Here is a 20327-nt window from a genome sequence, read left to right on the forward strand (position 1 = left end):
AGTTCTTGAGGCTGGAGTGAACAGGATATGCTATATATGTCTCATCTACGGTTTAGAACCCCATGGACACTTGTTCTCTGTACTTTGACAGTGTGAGGCTCTGGATTAACCACTGTCCACTGTACAAAGAAGCTTCTCTGAAGAATAATGAAAGGTAGAGATATGTATTTGGAAGAAAGTTTGGTACTAAGGAAATTCAACAAAATAATGATATTGGGTTTGCCCCTAGGATCTAGAAGGTACCCATCTATGTTTTCTTGGCCAGATCTATAGTACCAGGCATATGTTCTCTCCTCTGGAGCCAGCCTTGAATCTAATCATAAAGCAGTTGGTTACTGCTATAGGTATCATGCCACCATGTCATCCAGGACCATGGCCTGGTGGATCATTATTGTATTCACAGGATTCACACACAGCTGGGAGATACTATTAAAGCATTTCCTCCGTGTAAGCCTGGATAATACTTCCAGTACAGTGAGCTAGCTAGCAGAGCAGAAGCTTCAGGAACAGCACCAGCTGAATTTCTTTAACTCCTAAGCCAAAAATGCTCATATTTTCCAGCAACTGGATCTTACTATCAAGTTCTCCTTGGTAACCAAGAACAGTGCCAGGCCTGATATATTTATGGGTCTGTGGATCTTCCCAACTCTCAACTCACAAGGACGTATTTTGTGCTTGGTGGCTTTAAGTTTGGCTTCCAGGAAAAGCATTCTTGTCTATGTAAGACAAGTCTATTTTAAACTCAAATATGTTAATATGTATATGTGTGTGTGTGTGTGTATTTATGTATACATGTACATATATATACATATACATGCATCTGTATGTATGTCTTAACTATCTTTTCCTTTATTCCTCTTTCTCCCCTCCTTCTCTTACTTGTCTCATTATTCCTCTTCCCATTTCATATCGCTGAGTTCTATCTCTTTCCACTTAAAATCCACCCTCAATGGCATCCTTCTGGTTCCCTGTCTTCAACAGGCATTTTAAGTGAACAACCATATTTATTGTACAAACTACACTGTCTTTGCCTTTTTTTCCTACATCTCTCATACGTATAAAAATATTGTCTTAAGTATAGTTAATGTAGACCAAGTGACAGCTAACAAATGCCGATGTGAATAGCCTTAATTTCAATGCAGACAATGAGTGAAAGCCAGACCAGTCCCTGAGACAAAGAAGAGGAAGCGCTGCATTTCAATACAACATTCACGTCATTAAAATCAGTCTAGACTTGTTCATAACCAGGGTCCCAAATGTAAAAAGGAAGATGGCATAGAGCAATTCTAAGAAAAGCTATATTATTAAAATTGTGTCCTGTGGGTAATTAAGGTAGCACTTTCCCAAAGTGGTAACATTGGCAGTGCTATCACACTAAAATAAAATTCTACACAAAATTCTGAAAGTAGTCTTTAATTCCTTCAGTAATTTACCCAGTATAAATTGCTATCATGACACTTGTAAGAACGGTTGTGTCCATCTTTTTCACAAACACAAATATAGAATAATTTGTTGTCTGTCCTAATTCATGCTGACTTGTTAAGAAGTACTAAAAATACAATTAGTCATTGTAAGTCTGTGATATGAATAATAGACTATAAATCATTGAAGAAGCTGTTACAAAGTGGAAGGTAGAAAATATAGTTTTCTATAGTAGTTTTAGAGAGTAGAGCTATGACTCAATAGTTAAGATCATTTACTGCTCTTACAGAGGACCCAGCATACACATGGCAGCTCACAAACATCTATAATACTAGGTTCAAGGAATCTGATGCCCTCTTTTGCCTCTGACAATATACTAGGTATGTGGTACACAAACATATATGTAGATAAAACTCTCATACATGTAAAATACAAATAAATATATGTTTTAAATAGCATGAATTTAAAGTATAAGTTCATTCTTGTGTATTCTTTCCAATTCAGCATAAAGTGTTCTTAATTAGCTCTATAGTCCCTCTTTAGACTTTATATTATTTTGTCACTATTAAGAGGCTTTAAAAAATTTCAATGCCATTTAAGAAGGAATCATATAATGATATTTTCAGATACATAGGTCTCTTTTGCATTTATTTATATATTTTTTTATTCTCTTTTCTCATTAAAATTAAATATCATAAATTTCAGGCCAAAGTCAGTGCAGTCTAAGAGTGTGTGATGGCAGGTTCTTCACATGAATGGGTGATCAAACAGGAGCTAAACAAGAGACAAATCCTGGACATGGGGGGAGAGAGAGCAAGAGAGAGTGAGAGAGAGTGTGACAAAGAAGAGGAAGAGACAGACAGAGAGAGAGAGACAGAGAGAACACCCAGATTGGGTACTTCCATTATGTCCTTCCCCGTTGAGCTTCAGGAAACCCAAGGAAGAGAAGAAGGAAGAAGTGTAGAAGCCAGAGGAGAACCAGAACACCAGGAGATCCCAGCTAACTAAGCTGTGATCATACTAAGAATCAACTAAGCGGGGCTTATAGGTGCTCACAAAACCTAAAGAGGCAATCATAGAGCCTGTGTGGGTCTGTGCTAGGTCCTCTGCATATATGTTATGGTTCTTAGCTTGTTATTTTTGTGGGACTTCTAAAAGTGGTAGCAGAGGTGTCTCTGATCCTTTTACCTTTCTTTGGACCCTTTTTCTCCTATTGAGTCACATTTTCCAGTCTTCATACCAGTGTGTGCCATTTTTACTATGTTAATCCTATTGATTCATGAGCAAGGGAAAACTTTTCACCACCTGATGTCTTCAAATTTTTTCTTCAGGGACTTAAAGTTCTTGTAATACAGGTCTTTCACTTGTTTGGTTAGAGGCACCCCAAGATATTTTTTATTATTTGTGAATATTGTGAATGGTGTGGTTTCCTTATTTTCTTTCTCTGTCCATTTATCGTTTGTTTAAAGGAAGGCTACTGATTTATTTTAGTTAATTTTATATCCAGCCACTTTGCTGAATCTGTTTATCAGCTGTAGAAGTTCTCTGGTAGATTTTTCTTGGGTTGCTTATTAATACTTGAATAAATATTTTACAAAATGGAATTTATTTTTGACTACTTATCATTTTCAGCTGACTTGGGAAATAAATTTGATATTGGATTGCAAGAACTCTCATTTTAAAAGAGACTAATTTGTCACATAATATTGTACAAGCTGTATAAATTGTATGGGTTATATTTAGGGATATATATGAAATGTATATATATACATATTTGGAATATATTATAACAACTATTGAAAAACAAAGAAGTCATGAATCTGAAAGAGAGTAAGGAGGGATATATGAGAGGGCTTGGGGAAGGAAAAAGAAAGGAGAAATGTTATAGTTATATTAAAATCTCAAAACTAAAATTTAAAAAAGAAAAGAAAGGGCAGTTATTTCATGAAGAAATCCCTCTGTTTCCAATGATGCATTCTGATTTTTCAGAAAAAGTAAACCAACATTAAAACTGAGATTTCTTCCCTGATGTTAATGCCTGCCAGCCTACCCATAGGAAAGTATTGTGTGAGAAATCTACCTGCTGCTGGATACTGGGTGCATAATCCCGCAGCTGGAGAGTCTTTCATGTGAAGAATAATATCTCGCCTGCATCCACTTGGAACTTCCCGGCGTGCTCATGCCCACATGTTTCTTTAGAGAACTGTCCAGAACCATGTGGGCATGAGCATGCCGGGAAGTGCATTGCCACAAAAGTGACAAAAGTTGAAGACCTGACAAGAGCAGACAAGAGCTCTACAAGTGTGTGGCGTGTTAAACGCATGGCTAACCCTTGAGCCTAGGGAAAGCTGAGCATATTCCTTATCGTGCTTCTATCCGTTCTAAGACAGATGACTGTCCATTTTCGCCTTCATGAGGAAAGCTGCACCGCAGGCTTCATATGACGGGGGCCGTCCTTGGATGAGAATCTTCCTAGTTAGGCCTTCTGGCAGGGATGGGACCTATCCATGCACCCCGTGCTTCGAGGTGACCAGGAAGAGCTAAAAATCAATGCAACTTCATGTTCCGTCTTCCTCTGCTGCCTTGCAATTAACGAACTTACGGATTTTCACATTCTTGAAATCAAAGACACTTAAGAGAAGTAGCTATTTTCTAGTTTTATTTCCTTTAATCCAGAGAAGAATCACAGCAATGGAAAAGATCAAGTGTGCCTGAGATGACATGCATGTATTTGTCTTCCAAAGAAAGTTTGGAATAAGGAGCAATGTCCTTCCCTAATTCTGTCACACAAGCCGGATTGGGGGGAACTGGTAAAAGGTGTGCGGTAATTGAAATCTGTGGGGTTGCGGAGTAGGAGGCAGTTAGCAGGTGCAACCTGGCTTTGGGGAGGCATTTACTGCAGGCAACACTACAGGAAACAGAACAAGCTAAACAAAGGAGAGCTCCTATCACCATGTGTGCAACAAGTGCTAGCTCCTTGTAGTGAAGCTCTGGGGCCGCTGCTACTTCAGGATAGAGCAGATCATTCACTCATGCGTGTCATCCGTTCACTACAACACACAGCTTGTATCAATTGAAGGGAGACTATTTTCAGCTCAGAGAAATATAGTTTTATCTGCTCAGCTGCAGAGTGACTTTAAAGAAGCATACGTGTTGAAGGGACAAAGGAGAGAGGAGAAGAACAGGGATTGAAGAAAGCAGACTCATACATAAAAACTTAGCTTCCAGACTCAGGGCAAAGCACCTGCCTGTGGCATGATAAAATTTTGAGAATAAAGGATTGCTATTGCCATATTGCAGGTGCTCAGTTACAGATCTAGGGGTGACTGTAAGAAGATGGTGCTAGAATTTTATATACACTACCACCACTAGGAATTGCTAAGCTACCATGTAATGGAAAGGTGTAACCAGAGGCTGTCACCATCCGTACAAGCTTCCTTTTCAGTGTCTGATCAGGACTGCCCACCACTCTACTTTCATCTTGTGCTTCTTAGCACTACATAGTCTATATCCCAGCATCCCTGGCTCTCCTTGGTGAGTTTTCTGATGACTACCAATAAGAAGTAAATTATATGGTACAAAAGAAGAAAGAGAGTATGGATTGGCAGCTATCTACTGAGATTAGTTTCTTATATTGATATATAAGTTATCTCATTTATTAATGTGTCTACAAACTGTACATTAAGATCTTCAAAATACATTTAAAAAATTCAAATTAAACTATTTGCTGTTTATTTTCTAGCCACATGTCTTTAACATGAATATGTATAAAGTGCGAGCCTCTAAATAAACATCTCCACTGGAATCACACAGGTCAGAAATCAGTTCCCCAGAATGGTAGCCTCGGAGTGGAGCCCGTAGTACCCACCCCTTACCCTTCCCAGCCTAGAGATATCCTGAAACCCAGTTGAATGTCAGGAAGGCTAATGTTTGACAGTATTTTCCTGCACCAGGGGTTATTACTAAATGAAACAACTTTCAGTAAATCATTTTACCATATCCCTTTGGTAATTGATACCTATCAAGAAAAGTATCCATTTCTTTTATATTTTCCAATTTGGTGGAGTTCAGATTTTAAAGTATGTCTTTAAGATTCTCTAGATTTCCTTTGTGTTTGATGTCATGCCCCACTTTAGCTTTCTTTTCCCCTTTGGCTTTTTGAGACAGGGTTTCTCTGAGTAGCCCTGGCTGTCCTGGAACTCACTCTGTAGACCAGGCTGGCCTCGAACTCAGAAATCTGCCTGCCTCTGCCTCCCAAGTACTGGGATTAAAGGTGAGTGCCACCACCGCCCAGCTCCCCCTTTAGCTTTTAATTATATTAATTTAGATAGTCCCTCTGTGTGTTTTAAAGCTTGGATAGAGAGAGGTTTTTCTATCTTGTTAATTTTCTAAAAGAAACAACATTTTGTCCATTGATTCTCTGTGTTGTTATCTTTATTTCTTTTATTGAGTTCACTCAATTTATCAAGTTCTTTCCATCTAATCTTATTAGGCATGCTTCCATCTTTTTGTTCTAGACTCTAGAACAGATAATCTAGAATATGGTGCTTTCAGTTGTGTTGTTAAGTTGTTTTTCATATAGGTAGTTAGCATCATGAACTTTTCTCTTATCACTGCTTGTATGGGTTTCAAAAGTTTGCGTATGTTGTGTATTCATTTCATTGAATTATAGAAGGACTTTAATTTCTTTCTTCCTGCCTTGACTCATTTTTCATTGAGTTGTTCAGTTTCCACTAATTTGTAAGATTTCTGTTGTTGTTGATATCTAGTGTTCATCCCAGAGACCTTAGGTAGAAGCACACACGACTGCCTCTCCCAAAAGCCCAGTGAAATAATTCATAATTATGCACTTCTATACTTTCAGATTTGTGTCGTGTACATTCTTCTTCAGAGACGCTTCCTCTGCCATGACACGGGAGATGGTGTCAAGATTCAAAACCAGACATTCTGCAGAGAGGGTGAATCTAAATTGAAAGTTTCCACTAGGTCCTTCATTTTGAAAATCAGGGAACACTATGGAAGTTGGGGAAGAAAGATTGTCAGAGTCAAAGGTGATGAAGGACACTGGGAGAACATAGCCTATGGAATCAATTAAATAGGGCTCATATGGGCTCACAGAGGCAGAAGAGCAAGCACAGGGCCCACATGGGTCTGCACCAGGTCGTCTGTGTGTATGGTACGGCTGTAGTTAGTTGGTTGATTATGTGGGACTTCTAACTGTTCCATGTAGAAACAGGAGTATTTCTGATGATGTGGGACTTCTAACAGTTCCAAGTGGAAACAGGAGTATTTCTGACTATTTTGCCTGCTCTTGAGACACTTTTTATCCTATTGGGTTGCCTTGTCCAGCCTTGATATGAAGGCTTTTTCCTTAGCTTACTGTACTTTGTTTTGTCCAGTTTGGCTACCATATCTTGGAGGCCTGCTCTTTTATGAATAGGAAACAGGAGGACAACAGATCTGAGAGAGATGGGGGATTGGCAGGAGATAGGAGGATTGGAGGAATAGGAAAACATCATTTGGATATATTGTATGAAAGAAGAATACATTTTCAATTTACAAAATGAGAAAATAAATTATAAAATTAAAGAAAAACGGATGCGTTTGAGAGTGGAATAAATGGAGAAGATATAATTCCACCACATTTGTCAAGGATGTTAAGGCCCAGCCTCAGACAGTAGAATTGATATTTTTCTTATCCAAGAATAATTATCCATTGTTATAAATAATTATTATTATATCCAGTGAAGTCACTGGCTTAGCTTATGGCAAGAGCTCTGAAGTTATCTGAATGCTTAAGGTAATAGTATTTTGGAGAATAAACCATACCACCAAATCAGGAGAAGGTGAAATAAAAATTAATTCTTTGTGTTCCATTTTGATAGAAGGAGCCTTTCACTGTTCAAGACTACATTGTATAATCTTGTACATATGGTAAATTTTATTAAATAAAAATAAACAGTAACTGAAAAGGTAGGATAAGTATTAGACCATAAACTTGTGAATAAAGATAACAATCTTCAATTGTTAGGCAACTGAATTTTATTTCAGCTCCTCCTTGCCAAAGTATTAAATTGTTAAATGTGTATGAATGAATGTATCTGCTTGGGTTTTGTCTTTATATTGATGCTGGATACCAATCTATGTGAAGATGCATGCTGTGCACCTGCCTTATTTTTATTAAGTCATCTTCTGTGGTCATCCACAAAGCCCTAGCCTACTAATCAGCTTTGTTAACCTGTGCTAAATGTTATATTCTAAAATGAGGAATTGGGTTTACTACAGGGAATGTGGAATAGTATCTAGATATTCCCAAGAATATCCGAATGCTTACTGAAAATTTCCCATTATAGGTTTAATTCTCACCCAGTTAAAACACTATGAAGCTTCGACAGGCCTTGGAAACAGTGTCTACAATATTCAGTGGAAACAGCAACAGTGAAAGAAGAAAGTTTGTTTAAGCAGTGTTAGAATTTTGTGAGATTATATGGATGAAAGGAGATACAAGGGGGTTGAAATAATGTAAAACAACCTACTAATATAATGAACTATACAATCTAAAGTGGGTAAATGGGAGAATATATGAATATGTCAGGATATGATGGGAAAATGGTAATGTAAATGGATTGGAGTCTTAGATGGAAGTTGTTACAAGTAGGACTTGGAAAGTTAATACAAAATATAAGAGATTATAATTGACACGATGATTTGAAATTGTGATCCTAGAAACAAACATGTCTGTTATTGCTGGTAATAATGCCTGACCAATGAATGAATGAATATATATATATATATATATATATATATATATTCATATATATGAGTGGTTGAGGTCTACCAGTAAATCATGAGATCAGTGACTTACACTTGATAATTCTCACAACTATCAATAAAAATTTTAAATTAGGATTCAAAAGCAAAAGTGAGACCAGAGGTAAATATTGAATCTCAGTAGAAAAGATCAAGAGAAAACCCGAGCGCATAATGAAGCATGCTGACAAGTCCTTTAAAAGAGCAAGGAAGATGGAAGACTAGATCTGAGGAGAGCTGGGACATGGTTTTCCTAGGAAAAAACACTGTATGCATAATGGTTAAAATAAAACAAAACACTCAGTAATGTTGTCAAACCCTCACAGTGTAGAAACAGCACATTTGTGACAAGAAAAGAACAGTAACAAACGGCAAAAAAAAATCAGAAAATGCTGACAAAGAAAGGTATTAAAAATGATGTTGGAGAACTGGGAAAGACAAAACATACATAAAATGAATCAAATCAGAGAACACAATAGGCACTATCATATAGGAAAATGAATTTTCGTGTAGAAATGTAATTTTAGACTGCTAATGCTGACTCAGTCAATCAAATCTATAAATAATATTGGCTGCTGTTTCCCCATGTTATATTCAGGAGAATGCTAACGATGTATTACCTCACTTCCTTGAAACTGTTTGCAGTAATGAATCACAGTACCTGCCTATGGTACAGCTTGGGCTTAGCAAATGGGAAAGTAAAGAGAGAATATCTTATGTCTGTATGGAGGTGGTACCTGTCAATAATAAATCTGATGGCCTATGCCTTAGGCAGGAAATAGAAGGCTGGACATCTGAGAGGCAGAAAGAATTCTGGAATGGAACCCGACAAGCATCGCCCCACTCCCCCACCCCCAGGAAGATGAGAGGAGACAGGCACATGGTACCTGAGCACAGGAACCAGCCACGTAGCAGAATGTAGATTAAAATAAATGGATTATCTTAAGTTATGACTCTAGTCAGAGAATAGCCTAGTTATATGGCTAAAGTATTTGTAAATATATTTTGCATCTGAGTCTTATTTCTGGGAGCATGGGCCTGGGAGGAAGCATCAGACCCCCACCTCAACAGGACAGATCAGAAAACTCCTTCTGTACACTGTGTCAAGGAGAAAGTACAGAGTTCTAAGTATGCTATTGAAGCTCCTGACGGATTTGTTTATTTAATCAAGCTGTAAAATTTGGCCCTTGGGTGTGGAACTTTGGGCACTATATATAAATGACAACCTTAGGTTTTCTGAAACACCTCTTGCCAACTTTCCCGCTAAGAAGATGCTAGGTACCTTGCATTTGAAAAATGTAGAACGAACATCCAGAACAACAGTGAGACATTTCAGCAAAGCATCTCTGATGTACTTAGAACAGTCTATGAAATTTAAAGAGGAATCTTTTCATCGCCTTCTCCTCTCCTGCCTAACACATTCATTTCCAAATGTCAATGTTAATACTTTTCCACCTGAACTTGCTAAACTGGCGCAGAAGGATTATAAACTTATCAATAAAGTCAGAATGAAAAAAAAAAGTCCTGCAAGATTTAATTTTCAGATCCCATGAATTTCTATTGACGTGGGAGGACACAGCCCAGAGTAGTGAGGAAGTAATGTGCACTTTGTATCAAGGATGCCTATTTCAAATGCCTTTGTTACAAAGCTGTCACTCTGCAGAAAATAGGTTACACTGTTGATGAGAAAACTCATGAGAATTTTCCTGGATATTACATTTTCCTAACATCACTTTTAAATGTGAAAATAAAAAATGGCAATAACCTAGTAAAGATGTGATCTTCCATACCTCAAAAAGATTTTTTTTGCAAGGAAAGCTTAAAAGAGAGAAAATATGAGGATCATATTTAAAATGACCTTCCAAGAAAACCCACAGAAGAGGTAAAATTCTTGTACTCTTATCTCTGAATTTATGCTTTGGACTATAAAAATGTCAATTATTAGAATTAGCAAAAGCAAAAGATCTGCTGAAGAGAGCAGTCATGCCTACAGTCGTGTCATTAAGACATTCTCTCTGATTTTCCAAAACAAAGGAACAAAAGTGGTAAAGTGAAAATAAAAAGGGAAAATGTATATATGAATAATTCAAGCATGGATTTGGTTTGGCTTCCTCAATAGAACTAATTCAACACATTTACCTTTAGGTGGAGGTCAAATGAATAACCGTGCTTTCTTATCCACTATGTGGACATGCCTGTAGAACACAGCAATGACAATACCTCCCTCCTGTAGGCATCTAGGTTAGCATGTGAAAAGTGAATGAAATAATGGGCGGGGGGAGATGTTGAATCCTAAATTCAATCATGAGAGATTTGCAGATAAACTTTGTCCAAGGTAAATTGAAGAAAATCCTTGTCCTAAGGAAATATGTCTCAGTATTAAAACTCACATAAGGCTGGGCAGTGGTGGCACACACCTTTAGTCCCAGCACTTGGGAGGCAGAGGCAGGCAGATTTATGAATTCAAGGCCAGCTTGGTCTACAGAGTGAGTTCCAGGACAGCCAGGGCTACACAGAAAAACCCTGTTTCGGGGAAAAACAAAACAAAACAAAACAAAAAAACAAAAAAACTCACATAAGATGATATATGTTACATATATTACAGTACAATTATAGAGAAATCTTCACCCCCTAACCTCTTCAACCCTAGTTACCTCATGGCTTCACATTAAATAGCTTGCATTTCCCCATATTTCTCTTGTGTTCATGACTATCTATGTCTTTGTGAATTCTACCCATCCATTTGGGAAATGTCTCTCTTGCTCATTTAAATATTCATGAATCCACTTCTGCTAATACTTATTAAAAGTGCATAGGGGCTAGGTAAGGCATAGATGAGAATAGTTTGCACCCTTCATAACTATGTCTAAATGATGATTGCAGACGTATATACTGAGCCTGCAATATGGTATGACGAACAGTTACCTAGGGATTGTACAGTAGTGGGGTGAGGATTAAGTGCAACTTTAAGATTTAGGGAAGGGTTTGTTCAGTTTTGCTTTTATTTTTGATGATGATGATTTTTAATTTTTTTTGGTTGCTTAGTTGTTCAGTGAACTATACATCAGATATCAAAGTTAGAAGCAAGACAATGGAACTATTAGGAATGGCCTGTGCCATAGCACAACGGCTTGGCATTACATGCTCTGTCGAGGATTCTAAGCAGTTTAATGTGGCTGAGAACATAAGAGGTATGTTTCATTTCTATATTTTTAGTTGATATGGACAGATAGATGGTGATTCCTATGTTACTGTACTAAGATGTTCAAATTAATCCAATAGAAGAGAGAAGACTGAACATTTTAAGGGTGGCCTATTGCATTAATAAATTTGGGATTTAGAAATATCACGTAGTGACTATACAGATGATAGTAATGATTATATCAGTGTTTGAAACATTCATTAAAACATATATGGTGGTCCCGTAGGTCTTGGCGCCTGGAGAGGTGGAGGCGCTGCCCGTGGTGGTGGCGAATGGCCATATTAGACTGGGCCAGGGTTTGCAGCCTGCTCCCTGCCCACAGAGATGAGCTGTCAGACAGCTACAGCATTACCCACGGCACCTCAAAGTGTCCACCATCCCAGAGGGTACCTCCTTTGATTTGGCACAACTGCATCCAACAACGACTTAGCAAGTCTTTTTGCGTGTCCTTTCATCTTTGAGAGTGAGTTGCCACATAGTCTTCAGTGTCAGAGTGGCCATCTTGTTTGTAGCTATTGTCGCCCCCAAAATAACATGTTGTCCCACCAGCCGGCACCCGTTAGGATCCATTCACAACTTGGCTATGGAGAAAGTGGCCAACTCAGTACTCTTGCCTTGTAAATATGCCTCTCTGACACACTGAAAAGGAAGAGCACGAGGAGCCCTGTGAATTCTGGCCGTAACTCCTGCCCCTGCCCTGGTGCTTCCTCTAAGTGGCAAGGCTCCTTGGATGCTGTCATGGCCCACCCGATGCATCAGCACAAGTCCATTACCACCCTACAAGGAGAAGATAGATTTCCTTGCTACAGACTTTAACCTTCCTGGTGCTGTTGACTGGGTGATGATGCAATCTCGTTTTGGCTTTCATTTCATGTTAGTCTTGGAGAGACAAGAAAAATACGATGGCCATCAGCAGTTCTTTGCAATTGTACAGCTGATAGGAACATGCAATAAAGCTGAAAATTTTGCGTATCAACTTGAGCTAAATGGTCATAGGCGGAGATTGACTTGGGGAGCGACTCCTCGAGGGAATTGCAACAGCCGTTATGAATAGTGACTGCCTAGTGTTTGACACATTGCACAACTTTTTGCAGAAAACAGCAATTTAAGCATCAATGTAACTATTTCCATGTGTTGAAATGGCAATCAAATATTTCTGGCCAGTGTTTTAAAATTTGCATTTGACTTCACAGAGAATAAGGCACCCATCTGCTTGCCAACCTAAAACTCTCCTGGTAGGTAGAAGCTAGACATGAAGGTAAATAACAAAGAAAAGTTGTTAATACAGGAAACAGTTGCATGTAGTAACACTAATATATTTAAAAATAATTCAACAGTAAACCACTTTAAATATATATGGTGTGCGTGTATGCGTGTATACCAAATATGGGTATCTTTTGTACTAAGAAAGGAAACATTGTAAAATATTTCTGAGCTTTGTGTTTGTTGTACATTGATTGTATTATCACCAATTTTTCCTGGGTGTGTGTGTCTATGCACACATGCATGCACATGTGTGGTTGGTTTTCCTTTAACCTGTAAGCCATCTGCGCAGTCATGGAACACAGCTTTCCTCTTGTGAGTTAACACATAGTACTGCTGTGGTTTTGTTTTTGCTTTTTTGGTGTGTGTGTGTGTGTGTGTGTGTGTGTGTGTGTGTGTATTTGCCAATTTTTATTCTAGTTTTTAATTAAATAAATTTGACTTTGTTTTCTGTAATTCGAGTTTTTCTCACTTTTGTACCTTTTAAGTGAGTGTCCTTTTGATATTCATAATTGCTTAATGTCAAAAGTTTGTGTTCAGTACATACTTTCTTTTCTTTTAATCAATTTATTAGAAATATTTTTAACTCAGCCCTGTTGTGAAAATAGGAATTCCAGAAAGGAAAGGCAGCAGAGCAGCCGTCAAGGCTGAGGCAAGCACAGGGTGGTCCTGTCGCTCCGTCAAGGCTGAAGCAAGCACAGGGTGGTCCTATCGCTCCGTCAAGGCTGAAGCAAGAACAGGGTGGTCTGTCGCTCCGTCAAGCCTGAAGCCAGCACAGTGTGGTCTGTCGCTTCGTCAAGGCTGAAGCCAGCACAGGGTGGTCTTGTCGCTCCGTCAAGGCTGAAGCAAGTGCAGGTTGGTCTTGTCGCTCTCGATTCCTGTCCTACGTAGGTCCTACTGTCAGGTCAGGCTAACTCTTTGAAAGGTTAGGTTAGGGAGAAAACTCTGATTTATATAAATTTAAAAAAAAATCAGGCTTTACTTCTCTTCAAATGTCATGGGCAAAACATATGTTTAAATTGGTTCTTGTGCTGAGCAGTGGTGGTGCATGCCTTTAATCCCAGCACTTGGGAGGCAGAGGCAGGCGGATTTCTGAGTTCGAGGCCAGCCTGGTCTACAGAGCGAGTTCCAGGACAGCCAGGGCTATACAGAGAAACCGAGTCTTGAAAAAAACAAAATAAACAAACAAAAAGAATTGGTTCTTGTTTTTATTGGTTTTACAAAAGAGTGCATCATCACACACAGTATTTATAATTAATGAAAATCATTCGTTTTTGTTTTTCTAAAGGCAGTTTGCAAAAAAATGTTTTTAGTCTTTTATAATTCTCATCAAAAGATTTTCTGGCAAATTGAAAAAATGTATATGGTATTTTATTCTTGTAAAGCAATTTTGTCAAAAATGTTTTCTTTTCTAATGTAAATTGTACAAAGCTAAGTTATATAATTTATCTCAAAGAAGACTCTTCCTAGGACATGAGTCATAGTAAGAACTACCTAAAATGCAGAATGGCACCAGCCCTGCCCAGCAGCACCATGCTAGAGAGGAATCTTTAATACAGCTTTTCTGGATCTCCAGTCCTGCTGCTCGCTGCATTCACGCATCTCTCTCGCACCACACTGTATGGGGGAACTCTGTGGGGGTCATTCTCTCTCTGGTCTCTAAGGTTGTTCTAGCTCAGGAGTGGCTCTTGATAAGCGTTTTAGGATCAGAGATAACTGGCATTGTAGATAACTTGTTAGCCAAGCTCATCACTAAGTGGTTCTACTTCTCCTTGACCTGTTTCCTGTCTTGGAAATGATGTGGGAATTGCTGACTCTCCCTATTATAATGCACAAGAGCAACTTGGACATTAGGTGAAAACAGAGAGCCATGAGATAATAGGTGTTAGGTTGTCTTATGTTCCCCATCCTCTATATCCTTGGAGTCTCTTCTTTCTCTTATTCTTCATAGCCATTGGTCCAAATGATGTTATGATGTCTGAATATCAAAAAGCCTCAGGGAATTTTCTTTTTCTTCTGCTCCAATACATTTTGTACCTGGCTAGCATGGCCAAAATACCTAAGCTTTACTGGAAAATTTGAAAAATGAAAAATATCATTTAAAAAGTACCACAAAGCTTAGTTTTCTTTCCACAGACATCAAGCCAAACTGTGAACTAACAGAGTCATTCCTGCTGTGTCCTACAAAATCTGTGCAAAGTGTTTGGCTTCACAGGTAAAGTTTTAAGCTAGAAGGAACACTGAATATTCAGTTTCCTGGTATATTTACAGACTTTGAGAGGCATAGGTCTATTGTTGTGCAAGACGGATCTTTCCCCATTTGAGGAACCATTAAGTACCCTTGGCGTGAGGCTGGATAATTAGAGTGTAAGACCCTGGTACAGCCTGAATGTGATAGGCTTCATGTGATTTGCTTTAAATTTGAAGCTATCTGCAAGAAGGATAAAGATCAAAGTGTATGTTCAATTAATGCAAAATACCAATAAAAAGATTATAAATCTGTTTAAAAATATCCTTATTGAATAGTTCAGAGTGAATTGAGATTATTATATCTGATAACTCTTCCTAGTATATTTAATGATATTCTATTTTCCAGTTGTTAGAAGGTAACCTTCATCACATTAAAAAATTCAATCTATTGGTGCCTTCATCAATTGAAGAGCACCATATTGCCAGATATTCGATAAATCTTGTAGCGGGCCAATAGCAAGGGAGTACATGTTTTAAAAACAGAATAGTTCACATTTACTCAGTTAAGTGAAAACACCAGTTTAAAAATTTACAGAGTGAAATTTTACAAAGGAGTCACACTCCTTTGTAAAAATTATTATGTAATGTAAAATTATTATGTAATAAATTATTGGATATTGAGGAACAATTGAAGTTGGAGATAATCATAATATTAAATGACTATCATAATAACAACTGCCATTCACTGAACACACATTTCCAAAGCACATTCCCAGACACTCAGTATGAATCAACTTACACATCCAAAGCAGTCCTATAAGTCCATTCTACTACTGACTCCACTTGACAGGTAGGGAACCTGAGATACAGATAATAAACATGGGGTAAGGAGCTCTGCCTTATTCTTATCTAAGCAACCCAAGGAAAACCAATTAGAATACCCGAAGTGGTAGCTCCTAGTTAGAGGTCAGATGTAGTTTCTTCTGGGTGACAAAACCTTGTCTCATGGTTTTCATTAGATTTTGCAAATGCTCACCTAAACAATAACCCAAGATGCTTGGGCTATCTCAGTCTAAAGAGTTATAAATTACATTTTGAAAGTGATCTTTTGTTTATATTTGTTGTTTAAGTGTATTTTATGTGTTATTCAACCTATCAAGTGGTAATTACCTAGAGGCTGTGTGAGAAAGCCTTCATTACCTCAAATAAATCTATGTCTTGTATCATTATGGTTTGTTCTTCAATTTTATAACAGTTTGTCTTGTTTCTTTAGATGTGAGTCTTTCCCCACATATAGGAACGAACCTTCTCCTTTCTTACAGGTACCTCTAAAAAAGATGCCTCTAGCATTTTCTGCTTATTTCTTCTCTTTGTAGTGATCATGCCTTTGTGGATGATAACTGTCAAAAAGTCCTCGAAATAATTGAAAATGGGATACATCATGGTAACTATTTATTAGGACAAAAGCCAGGATGGAGACTGAGTCTAGTCCTATCAAACAAGAGAATGGTCGTGAGATTCACACTAAGGAAGAGACCAGCTCTGCTCCTCCAGGGAGTTATTCTGTTATTAAACATAAAAAATTTCTAGTTCAAAGACTCTTTCTAAATCACAAAGGAGAGATTGTTCCTTTCTGGGTGATTTTCTTTTGACACTGGAGTGAAGGAGTAGATCCTCAAGCCCTTCTTCTTCTAAAAGAACTAAAGCAGTGTGCATTTTCAACATCTTTTCTACTTGGGAGAAGAAAAGAAGAAAGAATAGTTTCAAAGACACAACTTAAAAGGTAGACTCATAGTGGTATAGGTGTAGGGATGGCTTTGTGGCTAAAAGTGTTTGCTTTGCAAGTGTGAGGCCCTAAGTGAAAAGTCATAGCACTCCAGGGATGGCAGGGGGCAGAAAGGTGGCTGGGGTTTGTTTACCGCCATCCTAGCTGCAGGTTCAACAAAGACCTGTCTCAATGGATCAAGACAGGAAGTAAAAGAGGGATTCCTGAGGTCTTCCTCTGTCAGACACCATAGGCACATGCTTGTCTTCCAAATGTCATGTGTGCACCCACAGAGATGCGCAAGCGTACACAATAGGCTCAAGATGAAGTATGATACTCTGCGGCAAGAATGATGACTTATTATATATTACATGATCTTTAGTCATAAATGAGGTGTGCAGATACCTTGGTCTCAAAGTACTTATTTTCCTTCTTAGTAAGTAGGCCTGTTTGAATATCCAGAGTGAAGGTACACTTGGCCGAATCTGAAATAGCCCCATGAAACTAAAGATTCAGAGCTCGTTTGGAGTACACATTTACACACAACTGCAGATATTGTTTTGAATCTTCATTAAAAGGAACAACTAACTTATGGTCCCTCTGCTGACCGCTGACCACTGTACAATTGCTGCAAAATTGTTTCATACTTAAGTGGTTCATCCTAAATTGAGGTATAAGTGAGAGAAATCACTATTTCTTTAAATATTGAGTTTCTAGAACAAAGAAGATTGGAGATACTGAAGTCTTATTTTATTATTATCTATGTCTAAAAATAGTTGTATGATCTTGGATGAAATTTCCACCTGCAGTGGCATTAACTGCCTTATTTCTTTCTTCCAATTTCAAAATTCAGTTTCTGTGATTCCTATTCAGTATTTCCCACTAAGAATCTTTACTGCTATAGAATAACAATGTCCCCTAATTAGAACTGATCTAGGGGATGAGCAGGTTCCTTCAGTGTTCAGATATATGTTAGGACTCCATTGTGTGCCACAATAATCCAAGTTGCTTAAATTTTAATTGGCATTAATTTGTAAAATATTTTTCTAAACATTTTACTAGACTGGATAACTGTATCAGAACTTATCCCTTTTAGTTTTTCTCATAGAAGCATAGACAAGGTACCTCAAGAAAGAGATGACCTGGAATTTCAGATCTACTTATACAATATTTTAGTAGTTTTTAGGGTAAACAGGGCAATTATTTTCATTTTTCCATTAATATGTGTGAATCCAGCTACATCCTCTGATAGACTATTTCCCTGGAATCTTGTTTTCTCACTATAGATACTGATTAGCTCTTTCCCTGGAAGAATTTTTGTTTCGAGTATAATAAAAAGACAGCTTATAGTCACTAATGAGAACTCCCACAAGGGAAAGATAAAGAACCCTGTTATGTTCAGTCCACAGGCTGCCCAGAGTCTAGGCTGTGTCCTCTGATGTCTGAGTTTGATATTCCAGCTGAAGCCTGTGGTAATTTAAACAAAGTGTTGGAAATGATCTCAGCCATGTTAATACAAATGAGTTTAATTGAAACATTTGGTTATAGGGTGAAAGCAAATCAAATATTGTGAGTTGCTTCAATTAGAGTCATTGGTTTTCTTGAAAGAAATGTTCTACATGTGATCACTTCATCCCATGTTCCATTTGCCTCTCTCAGATCTTAGGAAAGCAAATTCACAGCAGTTTTCTTTGCCATTATAAGGGATAATTGAATCTTGCTGTGGTATATAGGTGGCAAATGCCATTTTATTATAGCAAATGATGAACTGCGTTATACTTGGGGCCAGTGGCCCAATTTTACTTCTATAGTGGTGATCCTCAAATACAAAATCTGGGCAGTGATGTACTGCATACATTAGGGTGTTTCTTTAGGTTGCAATGGAGCTGAAAAATTGCTATATATTTTTCCTGTATAGTTATGCTTAGGAACACACATGCCAAATATTACAACTGCTTATAGTATTCAGTACAGTGACATACTCAGGCTTTTACCTGTGGTGAAATTTGCTTTATCTTGTGGCAATGGTACCCAGTAAGTGTCAGACTCTAGACCTATAGGGGTAGGTCTGATGCTAAGATCCTGTCCCCCAACTGGTTCTTAATCTGTATGTAAAGAAGCCATGGACCAACTGCTGGATGTAAGGGATAGGCAGGACTTCTGGGTCGCTAGAGGGAAGCAGACAGACTCAAGGAAAGGAGGACAATTGTTCACTGTACTTCTGAGGGAGAAAAGATGACCAATAAGCCATGTGAGGTCTCACACTGAGTGGCCACACAGGCCACTCCTACAGACGGGTGGTCTGGGGTGTTTAGCTGAGACTAGATGTAACCAAGTAACTAAATTTTTAGGGCAGGAGGAGAAATGAAAAGAATATTGATAAAGGCATGCTTTTCCAGGTGGGAGGTAAGTAGAGCCCAGCAATTGTGGGAAAAGACAAATTGAGCAACTTGAACTGTGTTTCTGTGTCTTTTACCTGTGGATTCAGGGAAGCTGGGTGGGAACTGGAAGCGTGGCCCATTCCCAAACTTTAGGCAGGGTAGCAAAAGCTACACGCAGCATAGACCTGTGTAGGTACAGTCTTATTTTGCTCACACATTGATGAAACAAATGAAAGATTAAATTCTCAGAATACTTCATCACCACCGTTAAGTGGCACCTGATTATGTTCAGTTATATTCTGAAAAAAAAAAAAAAGCTACTAGTTACGTTACTACTGCAGTTACTATCATTTCCCTTTGTGCATTTGTGACAGAATGGGGTGTTGTAAAGTACATGAGAAACTAGAGTTGAAACTTTAGCTTTGAAAGATGATCAAGTCCTAGAGATCGTTTATACCACTGGCTAGAGCTGGCAGCACAGAATCATGAACTTTAAAACATTCTTGGATCTCATGTTCAGGGCTCTTATCACAATAGTAGTTGTAGTAGTAGTAGTAGTAGTAGTAGTAGTAGTAGTAGTAGTAGTAGTAGTAGTAGAATGTAAATGATATGATAATCACATGGGAGTCCTGGTGTCTATATTACCAGAAATTCACAAGTAGTAAACTATGAAAAAGCTATGCATGCCATGATGACATAGTCAATACAAATTTCAAAAGCTTATATTCAAAGCTGTCTTCTACATTATTTTAAAACTAATATCTTGCAAATTATATGTTCATGTATAATTTTAACAATTGAATATTCGTTCATGTGTCAAAATATTTTCAGTACAACAAAGCCAGGTTTAAAGGTGTTTTAATAAAGTAATATCAATAAGTCTTTTTGCTAGTTTTTTGTTTGTTTATTGCTGTTGTTCTCATTTTACATGTTATTGTATCCGTGTAAAATTAGTAAAAAACATTATTAACATAACAAAATGGAAAAAACTTAGAGTTAAAAATTAGCACTATAGATTAAAGAAAATATTTGAAAATATTTTTTCAAAAATACAAATATTACAAAATCATAATTGGAAAATGAAAAAAATAACTGTTATATTTAGTGCAATTTATTTAATACTGTGCAACATAAATATCACATGTGACAGACATTAAAAATTAGAGTTATATAGCAGTGTTAATAAATATTAGAAAAAATGAATTACCTAAGACAAAATGTTCAACATTTTTAATTGGCTCTGTATAATGTATCCATCGTTTCATAATTCTGTGATTAGACTGTAACACACACA

General features: G+C 37.6%; 1 pseudogene; it reads left to right on the forward strand.

Moving 5' to 3' along the window:
* The first annotated feature begins 11758 nt into the window (after positions 1 to 11758).
* LOC116101479 lies at positions 11759 to 12572 on the forward strand (annotated as a pseudogene).
* Positions 12573 to 20327: the final 7755 nt, after the last annotated feature.

This window comes from Mastomys coucha, unplaced genomic scaffold (genome assembly GCF_008632895.1).
Source record: "Mastomys coucha isolate ucsf_1 unplaced genomic scaffold, UCSF_Mcou_1 pScaffold21, whole genome shotgun sequence".
Lineage (NCBI taxonomy): Eukaryota > Metazoa > Chordata > Mammalia > Rodentia > Muridae > Mastomys > Mastomys coucha.